Genomic DNA, 12388 nt, shown 5'->3' on the forward strand with positions numbered 1-12388 from the left:
TGATTTGAACTCAATAAAAATAAGGGAAAGGTGTACATTAATGTCCAAATTAATGATTTTGAGGGTCCATTGCAGTATTCACCAACAAAACGTAGGTGCCACCCTTCTGTAAGGAATAGAGTGCCCACCAATGAGACAAACACTGCTGAGAGAGCCACATCCACAAATAAAAAAGAGAGAGCCACCAAAAAAGAGAGAGCCACCAAATCCAAAGCAAAAGGCACACATGATGACGAGGGTGTAGGAGTTGATGAGGAGGGCATATATTCTGACACTGATTCACTTGTGGCAGCAAGTGATAGCAGCTATGATAGTGACTTGGCTACATCATCTGATTCTTGTGATAATTGCTCTGACCCAAAGTTTAATCCTGATGCTGAAGTTGTTGTTGTTGATGATGAATATGACCCTCCACCCTTCTCATATGATGTTGATAATCCATGTATATTGATGTAAATGTGGTGTTCCCAGACGTGGATCAGTGCAAGTCTGCAGTTACACATCATGCATCTTGAATGATCATGCTTTCGAGATTGTGAAAAACGACAAGAGCATATTTAGAGCCAGATGCCAGAGAGCATATCAGGGTTGCAAGTGGCTGTTTTTTGCATCTACAAGTAAAAAGTACATTGGTTGTAAGGTAATTTTAGTTTTTTTGTAATATTCAGCATCAAGTAAGAAGAATTAGTTTGTAGCAATTTACTAATAAAATGGTTCTTTTCTTGTTATTTTTTTATTGCAGGTTAAGACTAGTGGTCCAAAGCATACTTGTGGTCCATTCAACAATTGTGGCGAAACAATGGCCTCCAATAAATGGGTAGCTAAAAAAGTTGTCGATTTGTTGCGGGAAGACCCTAAAATGAGACCAAAGGAGTTGCAAGATCGGCTCAAGAAGAAGTACTCAATAGAAGTTCCAAATGATAGAGTTTTCACAGACAAGCTAAGGACAACGGACATCATATATGGGAAGTGGGCTGATAGTTATAACCTACTACCAACTTATCAAGCTGAGCTTCTAAGACTAGTACCTGGCAGCGTCGTTGACATAGACACTGAAGAAGATGGCAATGGTGATTTGTGTTTTAGTAGGTTCTTTGTTGCTCTTAAACCATGCATTGATGTGTTCTTGCAAGGATGTAGGCCTTACATTGCCATAGATGCCACACACTTGACTGGAAGGGGAAGGGGTCAGTTAGCAGCAGTTGTTACAGTGGATGGTCAGAACTGCTTATTTCCAATGGCTTATGGTGTGATTGAGACTGAGTCTAAGGAAAGCTGGACTTGGTTTGTGAATAACTTAAAGAAGGCTATTGGTACTCCTACAGGCTTGGTCATTAGTACAGATGCGGGCAAAGGAATTGAGGTGGCTGTACTGATGTGTACCCAGGAGTGGAACATATAGAATGCATGAGGCACTTGTGGAAGAACATGAAGAAGAATGTGTACAGTGGTGAGCTTTATGGTAAGAATATGTGGGCAGCTGTCAAGAGCTTCACAAATGACAAGTTCAAGTACTTCATGCGAAACATAGAGAAGGATCCTAGTGCACTATCCTGGTTGGATGACAACCATCCATTTGTGTGGAGTAGAAGCAAATTTGGGGAAGAATGTAAGGTAGATTACATCAACAACAACCTCTCTAAAAGCTTTAACAGTTGGGTGTCCAAAACCAAGGATTTTCAAATTGTGGATATGCATGACAAGATAAGACAAATGATCATTGAGAAATTTGTTTTAAGAGCCAAGATTGCTAGTAAAATGTCAGGCACAATCATTTCAGCTGTGATCAATGCTCTAAATGCTAAAGTCAAGAGTATTAAGGGCCATGAGGTATTGATATGTGGGGCTGGAACAGCTGAAGTAACTGTGAATACATTCAGGTACGCAATCAACTTAGGACAAAAAAACATGTACTTGTAGGGCTTGGCAAGTAACTGAAAAGCCCTACACCCATGCTTTAGCTTTCATTTCTAAGATTAGTAGAGAGGTACAAATGGATGACTTTGTGCATGAATACTTATCTGTTGATCGGTTAAAAAAGGCATATGCATGTTCTTTCAATCCAATGGCATCCAAGGATAATTGGCCACATGTTGATTTGGGCTATAAAATCAAGAAGCCTAAACTGAGAAGGAAACCAGGAAGAGCAAGAAATTCTAGGATCAAGTCCTATGATGAGGCCACCACCGGTAAGAAAAGGAGACCATGTTCTGAATGTAATGAACTAGGCCATTTAGCTAAGTATTGCCAAGGAGGTCCAACTGCTAGTCAAAAGAGGAACCGCTCATCTTCTAAAAATGAATCATCTTCACAAGCATCAATGTGAGTCATGCTCATTTGTAATTTTTTTTTGCTTCTTTACTCTTGCTTATTTAGTCAACTTGTTTACTGAACCATTTTTCTCCATTCATGTGAAGTGCAAGTGCAAGGGGAAGGGGAAGGGGAAGGGGAAGAGGAAGAGTAACAGAAGAAACAAAAGGGACTGGAACAGAAGGAAGAAGGAAGAAGGAAGAGGAAGAGGAAGAGAAAGAGGAGGGAGGTTGGCTGCATTGTTAGGAATAGATGCATGAATGTGATGTATGACACTGAACGATGTAATATCTCACTATTAGCTACCGTTTTTGTTGGACTTGTATGTTGGATGAGGCTTGGTGTTGTATGGATACTTTTGTTACACTTTCATTTGATGTGATATTATCTATCTATATTTGCATGCTGTGTTGAATCATATGTAACAAGTTGTGCAATGATGCTGCCAAATTTAAAAAAAAATAGGGGTAAAATCACAATGTATTCAGATAAGTAGGGGCAATTTCGCATGGGCAAACTTGTCCTTACTGAGCCCATTTGACACCGTTACCTACTGTTCACGGAGTAGGGATAAACTTAAGCTTCGTTTTCAAAAAATAGGGATAAAATCACAACTATGACAAAAGTATGGGTAAAATCACAATTAGACGTTAAAGTAGGGGCAAAAACGCAATAGCTTTGCAGTTGCAGCTCAAGGCTGCGGTTTTGAAAGTTCATCCGGCAAACCCTTATATGTTCCTTACTTTGCAGGTCAAATAATCCTGATTACCACCTCTGAAGTCTGAACACTTGCATGAGCACTCATGGTTTTCGAATTGTTGTTATAGTGACACTGGCAGAAGAAATAAGGGATGGACACAAATATTTGATATCTGATATCAATCGAAACAAAAAAGAAAAAGAAAATACAATCATGCAGTCTCATTGTACAATACATCATTGTCCTTAATGCTGAACTGCTATGACACGAGCTATGTTTTTGCAATCTTTTGGAACTTTGAAATGGATTGAGATTTTGTTTTGGCCGTTCTCCTCCTCCTGCTACGGGTACCAGAACATTTCATCTCGTACGCTTGCGACGCCGTCAATGGCTGTGTAAAGGCTGGAGCAACCGCGCAATACATGGAGCTTTGTGGGCTCCAGATCTGCCTTTGGTAACTCAACGTTTGTCTCTCATCATCGTAGAAACCATCAGTGACATTGGGCAGCAGCTTCCTGATAACATCTTGCTCAACGAGCTCATACTGGCTGGAATGCTTCTCAGGCAAGAGATAGGGGGACACATGGCACTCCAACTCAAGGGGAAGGCTGCCCTTCCTGTCCATGCATGGTGAGGCGTAGCAAAATGCAGTGAACCGAAGCACTGGATGAGACAGTAATAGCATCCCATTACCTCTATGCTTATCATCGCCCGTAGATGACTCACAATCATTACGGTGATAAGTCTCAATTTGTCGACAGCACCATTTCGATCTTTCTGAAAGACTGCAACTGCAACAGTCACCACTTTGCCCTATTGTTTCAGTTAACAGTCCACCGATGGCTATGCGTGCAGCATCAAATTGAGGTGGCAAGAGCTCCAAGCAGCTTATAGCAATAGCCAGTATGTCGGATGCCTCAGATAGACGGAACAAAACACACATCTTGAAGCCTTTTTGCCACAGAACTTCATCTTCACGCGAGACAGAGAGACATGCCTCCAATCCACTTCCACTCTTAGCATCCGGGTGGGCCTGCCATGGCCACAGCATAATATGGTCATTACCAGTTTTTGTTTGGATCAAGAACTCCATTGAATCACCGGCAAGCAACGCCCTGGTTAGCGGCGGCAGAAACACGGACTTCTTTGGGTGGCCGCCAGACTCTACCAGCCTGAAGAAGCTGTCCGCACCATCAGCGAGCCTCTCGAACCTCCGCAGCGTGCTGTCACTCAACCTCAGCTCATCTTCTTTGCGGCCAAAAGGAACAAAGCGTTTGGCCGCTCGAATCAAATACTGAGAGATCGAGTTACCTGACGAACTGTCGCTGACGCGATTGCACCGCAAGGTTTGCTTCTTGTGCACATGCAGAAGATGACCACCTTCCTCAGCGACACGCTTTAGCTTCGCCTTCCACTGAAGCAACGGGAGGTGGGAGATGCGGAGATGTTCCGAGACGGCAACAACGCTGCGGATCTTCAGCACCGCCATCTCCAGTCTCGGCTTTGTCCTCCACGCTCTCCTGCTGGCTAGTTTTGTCGCTGGAGAGAAAAGATGATACTGCTCTGCTCACTGCCTCACTTGCCACAGCTGACCCTACTATTTCCGCCATTGATAATCACTCGGAATTTCTGATGAACGGAGTTACGGAGAAAAGGGGTTTAGTGTGTTCTACAAACAGGTTGATTGGTCATACTAGATAAGTTCAAGGCTGTCATTATAGGACAGGTGTGTGGACATAATGAATTCTTCAAAGTTTCCTGAGCTAGCTTGCCAGTCATGAGGGTACGTAAGACCAAGAACAGGGACACATTTATTAGACCAAGGAAATTACACGGAAGGGGAAGGTTTCGTGCGCGGCATGGTCATGAGTGATGACTTTCAAGTCTTCTATACTGCATAGGAGCCTTGTAATGATATACTCCAATTGCCCCGCAGAAAGTAACAGCTCGTTGATTTTTGAAAGTATGGAACAATTAAATAACTAAAAACCAGAAAAAAAATCTAAGAAAAAGAATATCTCATTGATCGTTTATCACCTATGTTTACACGTTATACAGTAGGTCTACTGCACATGGTACATAGATATACACTATATTCCGATATATAGTAAAAACAATACATCCACAGAAGTCAAAACATTTGTAATTTGGAATGGTGAGAGTATCAAATAAACTTCTTCAACAAGCATCATTACAACATTACATATAAGCAATAATGGGACACTAGCTAGTTAATGCTGACTGATGTCACTCGGGAAGGTAGCTCCAGTTCATTCGCCGTTCCATTTTTTTAAAAACTTTAATGCACTAGCGGTCCATACGCGTCTCTTAGGTTTAGGAACTTCGAAAATATATTTCTATATCTCTAAACCTGTTAAATAGTACACCACATGACCATGCCAGTTATGTAAATGTTCCATGCTAACGTGGCATGTCAAATTTGCATGTTTTGTTATATTTAACCTCTCCCATTTTTTCTCTCACAAATAAATCCTTAATTTCCTCTTCTCTCACGTCGACCCCATCCCTGTAGGAACCGTGGATCTGCTCGCCTCGCTGCTATGGCTCCCCGGCACATGCACGGCACCATGACGCCGGCCACGAAGGGAGGACGTCGGCCTGGACCTAGACGCACAAGATACCCACCATCTGCTAGCTGGTTGCGAGCCAGTATTAGCCATCCGGATTTTTTTTTAATTTTAACATTTTTTGTAAAATAATTTTAAATCTAACATTGTTTTTTTAACTAACACTTTTGGCCGCGCCTATTGTCATGGCGCGGCGAATGCATGTGCCGCGCCATGCATGGTGGCGCGGCAGGAGGGTGACATGGTGAAGACCGGGGCCGCTGACCGGTGACGTGGCAGGGTCTACTGCGCCGTCGTTTTTGGCGCGGCACTGACGCGCCACGGAGCATGGCGCGGCAGAACCTAGGCGCAGACAGAAGATCGGCTGCTTTTGGTTGAGGATCAGCAGCGACGCGATCATGGACCATGGACCCCGGCTTCGTCGACCCCTTCCTAGAGGGCTCCGACCAGGTGCTCTAGTACGACATGGGGTCGCGCAGCACGATCGACTACTACACGTCTAACTAAGGTGCCTCTTTGGCGATGGCGATAACCAAGCTCGGAAGGATCGGGGTCAAGACGCTGGCCACCAGCGTCGAGATACGCCGGGACTACCGGTTCCCGAACTAGTTGCTACTTAATCTCGTCGGAGTGCTGCCGTGACGCATTGAAACGAATATGAAGCAAATAAATAGAGTTCGTGCGCAAGTTGACAAGCTGTCACATAAAATTTTCATTGGTTTGATATAAGTTCGACATAACATAACCAACTAAGCCTGCAAGTTTCGGACGTCAATATTTGTTCGACCTAACAAACTAAGACCCACGAGTGTAAGGATCCCTCGAACGCCTCTCTCTTTGAATTTGTTGGCAATATATTGGGAGTGTAGCCAACGTCGGTGTGGTTGCGTCACCGTTGCATACGGCTCGTACCCTGCAAGTATCTCATATGCACGATTACTTATAATCTTTATGATCATTAGTTCATGGAGCCTACATATTTAAAGAAACTACTTTTGTTAGTACCTGTGAGGCTCCTTGGGTACCAAGCGGGGCACCACCTAGCTGAGACATGCCGATCTCGTCCTGCGGCCAATCGTCCCACTGGCCGTGCTGTCTGCGGAAGCCCAGGGGGCCGTCGTCGTCGTCATCGTTGTCCTCAGTTGTAGGGTCCTTCCTAGTGCTATGATGTGGTGGTGTACGCACTGCGAAAGTGGCACCTGTCACCGGCTGAGAAGAGCCGGCTGGTGTCCTCAAAGAGGCTGAAGACGTGCCATCCGACCGCGTCGGGAGTGGCGGTTCCACATAAGGAGTGTACATGCAGCTCAGCTTCTGAGCTAGCTTCCTGCAGCTCTTCTTCACCTTCTTCATAAATAGATGTTAAAGTTAGTGTATTTCCCAAACGCATATACAATAAAGAAACATTTTTGGAACGGACAAATTTATGTTTACCTCTACAAAAGCCTCGAGAACGCCTGGCCCCTGCCCTCTAGACTCGTGAAGCCGAAACGCTGCTTCATTGGACATCCTTGACAATTGTGTCGCCTGAGTACAAAGACGCGGTTGGACAGTTTTAGTACATATACTTAATACCAAAAGGATAACAAATTGTACTATTCAAGTATCTTACCACGTATCTTTGAAGCGGGGCTCTCCGTAGTTGTGTGTCCTCCCTTGTGGCAACGTCGTACACATCTTCGATCACATCTTCCTCCGAGTCCTCGTCAATCGCCTTCTTAGTGTACGGGGGCTTGATATGTGTCCTCGTAGACCTGTGAAGCCACCACAGGTACTCGTCGAAGATGTGTTGGTCGTATGGAGGACCCACATGGACCGGCTGTCGTTCCCTGGTCTCCCACAAGTGGATGTGCGCGTTGTGTGTCACGCGCCAATCCTTGGTCTTGTACCTCTTCCTACGGTCATACCTATAATAAAACGATGTTAGTTGTACCACACAGACCTCTGAATTATAGCTTTGTTATTAATCGATAATGCACCAGTGCAATCCTTGGTTGGTGGAGTAAAGCGGTGGTGGGCAGCCTGTCATTCTTTCAAACAGTCTGCAGACCCTGATGGGCAAGTGAGTCTCGACCACGTGGAAGAAAATAAGAGGAACATTGTAGCGATACTCGTCTGACTCGTCCCTAGTGACATGACTCAGATAGTACTCGAGCTCTAGAGCATCTCAAGGACACCAATGCACCTGAATATTTCGTAATTGAGTTAGGTAGTGATATAGTGTACATCGAACAAGACACATGTATGATAGTAAAAAGAGCGTAACCTGGTGCTGTGTTAGGGCATTGAGACCGTCTGTGTACTCCATGTACTTGCGCCTCGCATTCCCTTTAACTAACTTTGCTTCCGTCCAAATATACAGAACTATAGGGAGTGTATCCTGCCCGTTCCATTGCTGCATTGAACACGATAATGAATTAGCCATTAATAATTTTATCATATGTAACTGCCTCAAAGAATATAGTGAACCAAAGTACTTATCAATAAACCAGTATTAAGGGGCCTCCCGATGGGCCATCGTTTCCAACACCAAACCTGGAGTATGTAGGAGCAACCCCCAAGGTTCGCATACCCTGAGGTGCGACGGCAGGCAACGCATAGCTGTCGATACGTCCATGCCAGGACTGTGCTGCTCTAGTTGTATGCCGCTATGTTCTTCCACGACTGGCGTAGTATGTCAAGGAAGATCCAGCTGATGGTGTTGCCTGAGGCATCTGGGAAGAGGAAAGCACCAAGGAAGTGCTAGAGCCACACTCTCACGAACCTACCGATCTGAGCCTCCTCGGCCTGTGGGTCCAAGTATTCAAAGCGCTCTGTGATCTAGGACAACAAAACACCGGAACTTTTCCTAAAATTAACCAAAGAAAATGAGACCCGATGATTGCAGGAAAGCAATGCAAGTATTAAATAGGCTTGAATTGCTCACTTATTTTTCTTGAAAGCCTCGTCGTCCGGTGGAAGAAAGCCAGTGAACTGAGCCACCAGCTCCCTCAGTGATCGTTGTCAACTATCCCTGTCACTGGAAGTCCCCCCAACCAAAGGCCAAAGATAGCCTTCATGTCCTACATGGTCAAGGTCATCTCGCCGTAAGGTAGGTGGAATGTATGGGTCTTAGGCCTCCACCTGTTATAAGAATTGAACGACTATTAGTTGCCTCAAATTTGTTATAAGAATGTTTACATACAAAGAAGGCACTCGCACCTATCTACAGCTGCAGTAAGTAGTGCTGGGTCAAGGGGTGGAAGACCGTAGTTGACAACACGGACAAGTTCGAGGAAGCCGGCATGCCGTATATACGGTGCATAACGCTCGTCCCACTGGTGCGCCCTAGTGTGCGTGCGGGGCCTCAAAGTAGGCAAGGCCACCTATGCGTCGGTGTCACTCAAGATGTGTGCTTGGTATTGGTCGTCGTACTCCACCTCAAGAATGGGATACAACGGGTGCTGTGTGGGAGCGACCATTCTGTTACAAATTGATAAACAAAGGGTTAGAGTATTCAAATTAACAATATTCAAATTAACATTATGTAGCATTGCAAAATTTAAACTACTTGTTATGCAATACGAACAAAATATGAAAGCACATGTATATATTCAAAGTAACATTAACAGACATATTAAACAACTTCACTAGAAAAATAAGCATTTGACGAAACTTCATCAAGTCATCCAAATCGCCGTATCACGCACTACAAAGTACAGACAATCAATTCCTAAACCCAAAATCCTAACTAACAGTAACCTAAACCCTAACTACCTAACCAATACTACCTAACCTAAACCCAAAATCAATCCCTAAACCCTAACTACCTATCTAAACCTTAACTATCCTAAATCACTAACAAATTCTAAATCACTATCCTAACAAATTCTAAATCATTATCCTAAATCACTAACAAATCCTAACAAATTCACTAACCTAACTATCCTAAAACACTAACCCTAACTAAAATAACAATCATAATAACATGAAATCAAGAGAGCCTACCTTGATATGAGCGGGCAGGCGGGCGGCCGGCGGCCGTGACGCGTCGGCATTCGTGGCGCGGCCGAAGTGGGCGGGTACGGTGGGTGTGTGTGGCGTGGGCAGGCGGTCGGTGGGGCTCTGCGCGGCGTGCGGGCCGGCGGGTAGGCGCGGTGGTCGGCGTGCAGGCACGGCGGCGGCAGGTGCTGTGGGCGCGGCAGTGGGTGGCGCTTTGGGCAGGGGGCGGCAGGCAGAGGCAGGGCGGGTGGCTCAGGGGCAGGGGCGGCTCGCGGGCAATATTTAGATCTTGACGCGCCATGATCGGTGGTGCGGCAGACCCTGCCACATCATCGGTCCGCGGCCCCGGTCTTCGCCACGTCACCCTCCTGCCGCGCCACCATGCATGACGCGGCCCAGGCATTTCGCCATGCCATGACAATAGGCGTGGCCAAAAGTGTTAGTTTTAAAAAAACAATGTTAGATTTAAAATTATATTACAAAAAGTGTTAAAATTTAAAAAAAATCACCATCCGACGCTAGGAGAAGCAAGGATCCATTCATGACAGAAGAGGGAAGGATATGGGTTAAATGTAATAAAAGAACCTCTCACGCTGCACAGATAACAAGGTGTTGGCCATTGGTTAGGTGGAATTGGTGGCACGCAAATGAGCCGCGGTAGTGAGGCGAGAGGAGCCGCGGCATCCACCGAGCTAGGGTTGATGTGAGACAAGAGAACGCAATAATCCATTCATGAGAGAAGAGAAAAATGGAGGGATTAAATTAAAAAGACATGCCAATGTCGAATGCCTCCATGGCTGACATGGACCTACGGCACATTATTTAACAAGTTTATAGACTTAAAAATATACTTTTAAAGTTTATGAACCTAAGTGACATAACCTTACAAATTTGAGGACCGTTGGTGCATTTAATTTTTTTATATCAATCATTAACCAAAGCAATGATGCCATGTAACACTCTAAAATTTGCCTCTTTTGAAAATAGGATTAAAACGAATTATTTGTGAATTTTTGTGCACATAAAATGTAGGAAAATAAAAATTTTCATTAAATTAAAATTCATCATAAGGTTTAGCAACATGTTTATGCATACATGCCGATGCATTTGTTATTTGAACTGTGTGGATTTGATTCAAATTGAACACATTCAAAATGCTTTTGAAAAATAAATTTGAAGTTGGCTTTGAAGTAAAAGAAAAGAAAATTTAGAAATAAAAGAATTTAAAAAGTTGTAAAAAGTATTTTTGGGAAGACTTACTAAAATTCCTCATTTTTACTTGTGTTGAAAAAGTATATTTGAAACCCCATTTGGATTTGATTTGGTTTACATTTGAATTTCGGAAAAAGAACAAGATTTGGAAATTGAAAAATTTTCTTTCTCTTCAATCTAGCCCGAAGGCCTGCCCTGCTCCCCCTCTATCCGGCCTACTGGCCCAAGGCCATAGCCATTTCGCCTTCCAACCCTCTCTCACCCATGTGGGCCTCCTGTCGCCGGCCCAGCGTCGCCTGTCGCTCCCCTATCCTCTCTCTCTACCGGCTCAGCCGCATGCTCCCGGCCCAGTCGACCCATCAATGTCGCTCCTTCCCTCCTCTTCTGCATTTCACCGACAGGAGGACCCCGCACCCTGTGTCACTGACCGCTGGAGCCCACTCATCAATCGGTCTTCTCCTACCCCGAGCCATCCCCAAGCCAGACTCTGCCGCTTCCATGGAGGCCGTGCTAGCGCCGCTCCTGACTCCTCCCCTGCCATGCGCGCCACGCCGCTCTGCCCCATATAAGCCACCCGCACCACGCCGCCCTCGCCTAACCCGATTGCAAGCCGCTGCATCACCGGAGCACCCGCAGCCGCGCGCCACGCCCTAGCGCCGCCGAGTCACCATCACCCGCCGAGAGAAGCACCATCGTCATCCGCTCCACGCCGTCATCCTTGGCCTTGGTGAGTCCGCCGTCGCCCCCTTCTTCTTCCCATGTCTTTGGTTTGTTCCGCCATGGACCGTAGGCCCCTCTCTATGCACTCCGGCGAGCTCGTTTGCTACCGGCCATGGCGCGCCACCGCGTTTGGCACTGTTCCGGCCGGTTCTCCTCACTCCTTCCCCTCTGATCTAATTTTGGCCATCCAATTTAGATCCGACGGCCGATATTCATCCATACCCCTTCGCGTGGCTTAATTGCGTAAGAGCCCCTTCCTTTTTGCAGATTCTAACCCGTAGTCCAAAGCACAGTCACAGATTTGTTTTTTTCTTAGGAAAGCGTAGTTTGTTCGGTTTAGATCTAAAATACGTTTTCACTTATTTACAGTTTTGCCACTACCTTCTTTAGGCCATAACTTCTCCGTTTGAACTCCGATTTGACCCGTTCAACTTGCGTTAGGTTCGTAACTCCATAATCTACATGTAACATGTTCATACTACTATTATGTAGGTTTTCAACTTTTAAAATTCAAGGTTAGAGTTAATCTATTATTTTAATAAAGGAAGTCTTGTTTATTTTATATCTTCTACGTTTTAGCTCTGTTTTGACCCTATTCAAGTTGCGTTAGATTCATAGCGACTGAGATCTACGCGTTAGTAACAGTGGTTACCATGTCACTATTTTTGGAATTTTATGGCTTAAACTTTAACTTGAATAATAATTATGCAACTAGATTTTATAAATAAAGTATGATTTGTTTTACTTTAGTTTTATAATTCAAATCTAAATTTGCCTCAATTCAATTTATATTATTTATAAAATATCTTATATATATGAATTTATATAGTTAAAATAAATGAAGCCTATAGTTTTCTTTCCCACGTATAAAGCAAATCTC

At 44.6% G+C, this 12388-nt stretch overlaps 1 pseudogene; it reads left to right on the plus strand.

Moving 5' to 3' along the window:
* Positions 1–1067: 1067 nt before the first annotated feature.
* On the plus strand, positions 1068–3095 carry LOC136510674 (uncharacterized; annotated as a pseudogene).
* Positions 3096–12388: the final 9293 nt, after the last annotated feature.

Source organism: Miscanthus floridulus, chromosome 16 (genome assembly GCF_019320115.1).
Source record: "Miscanthus floridulus cultivar M001 chromosome 16, ASM1932011v1, whole genome shotgun sequence".
Lineage (NCBI taxonomy): Eukaryota > Viridiplantae > Streptophyta > Magnoliopsida > Poales > Poaceae > Miscanthus > Miscanthus floridulus.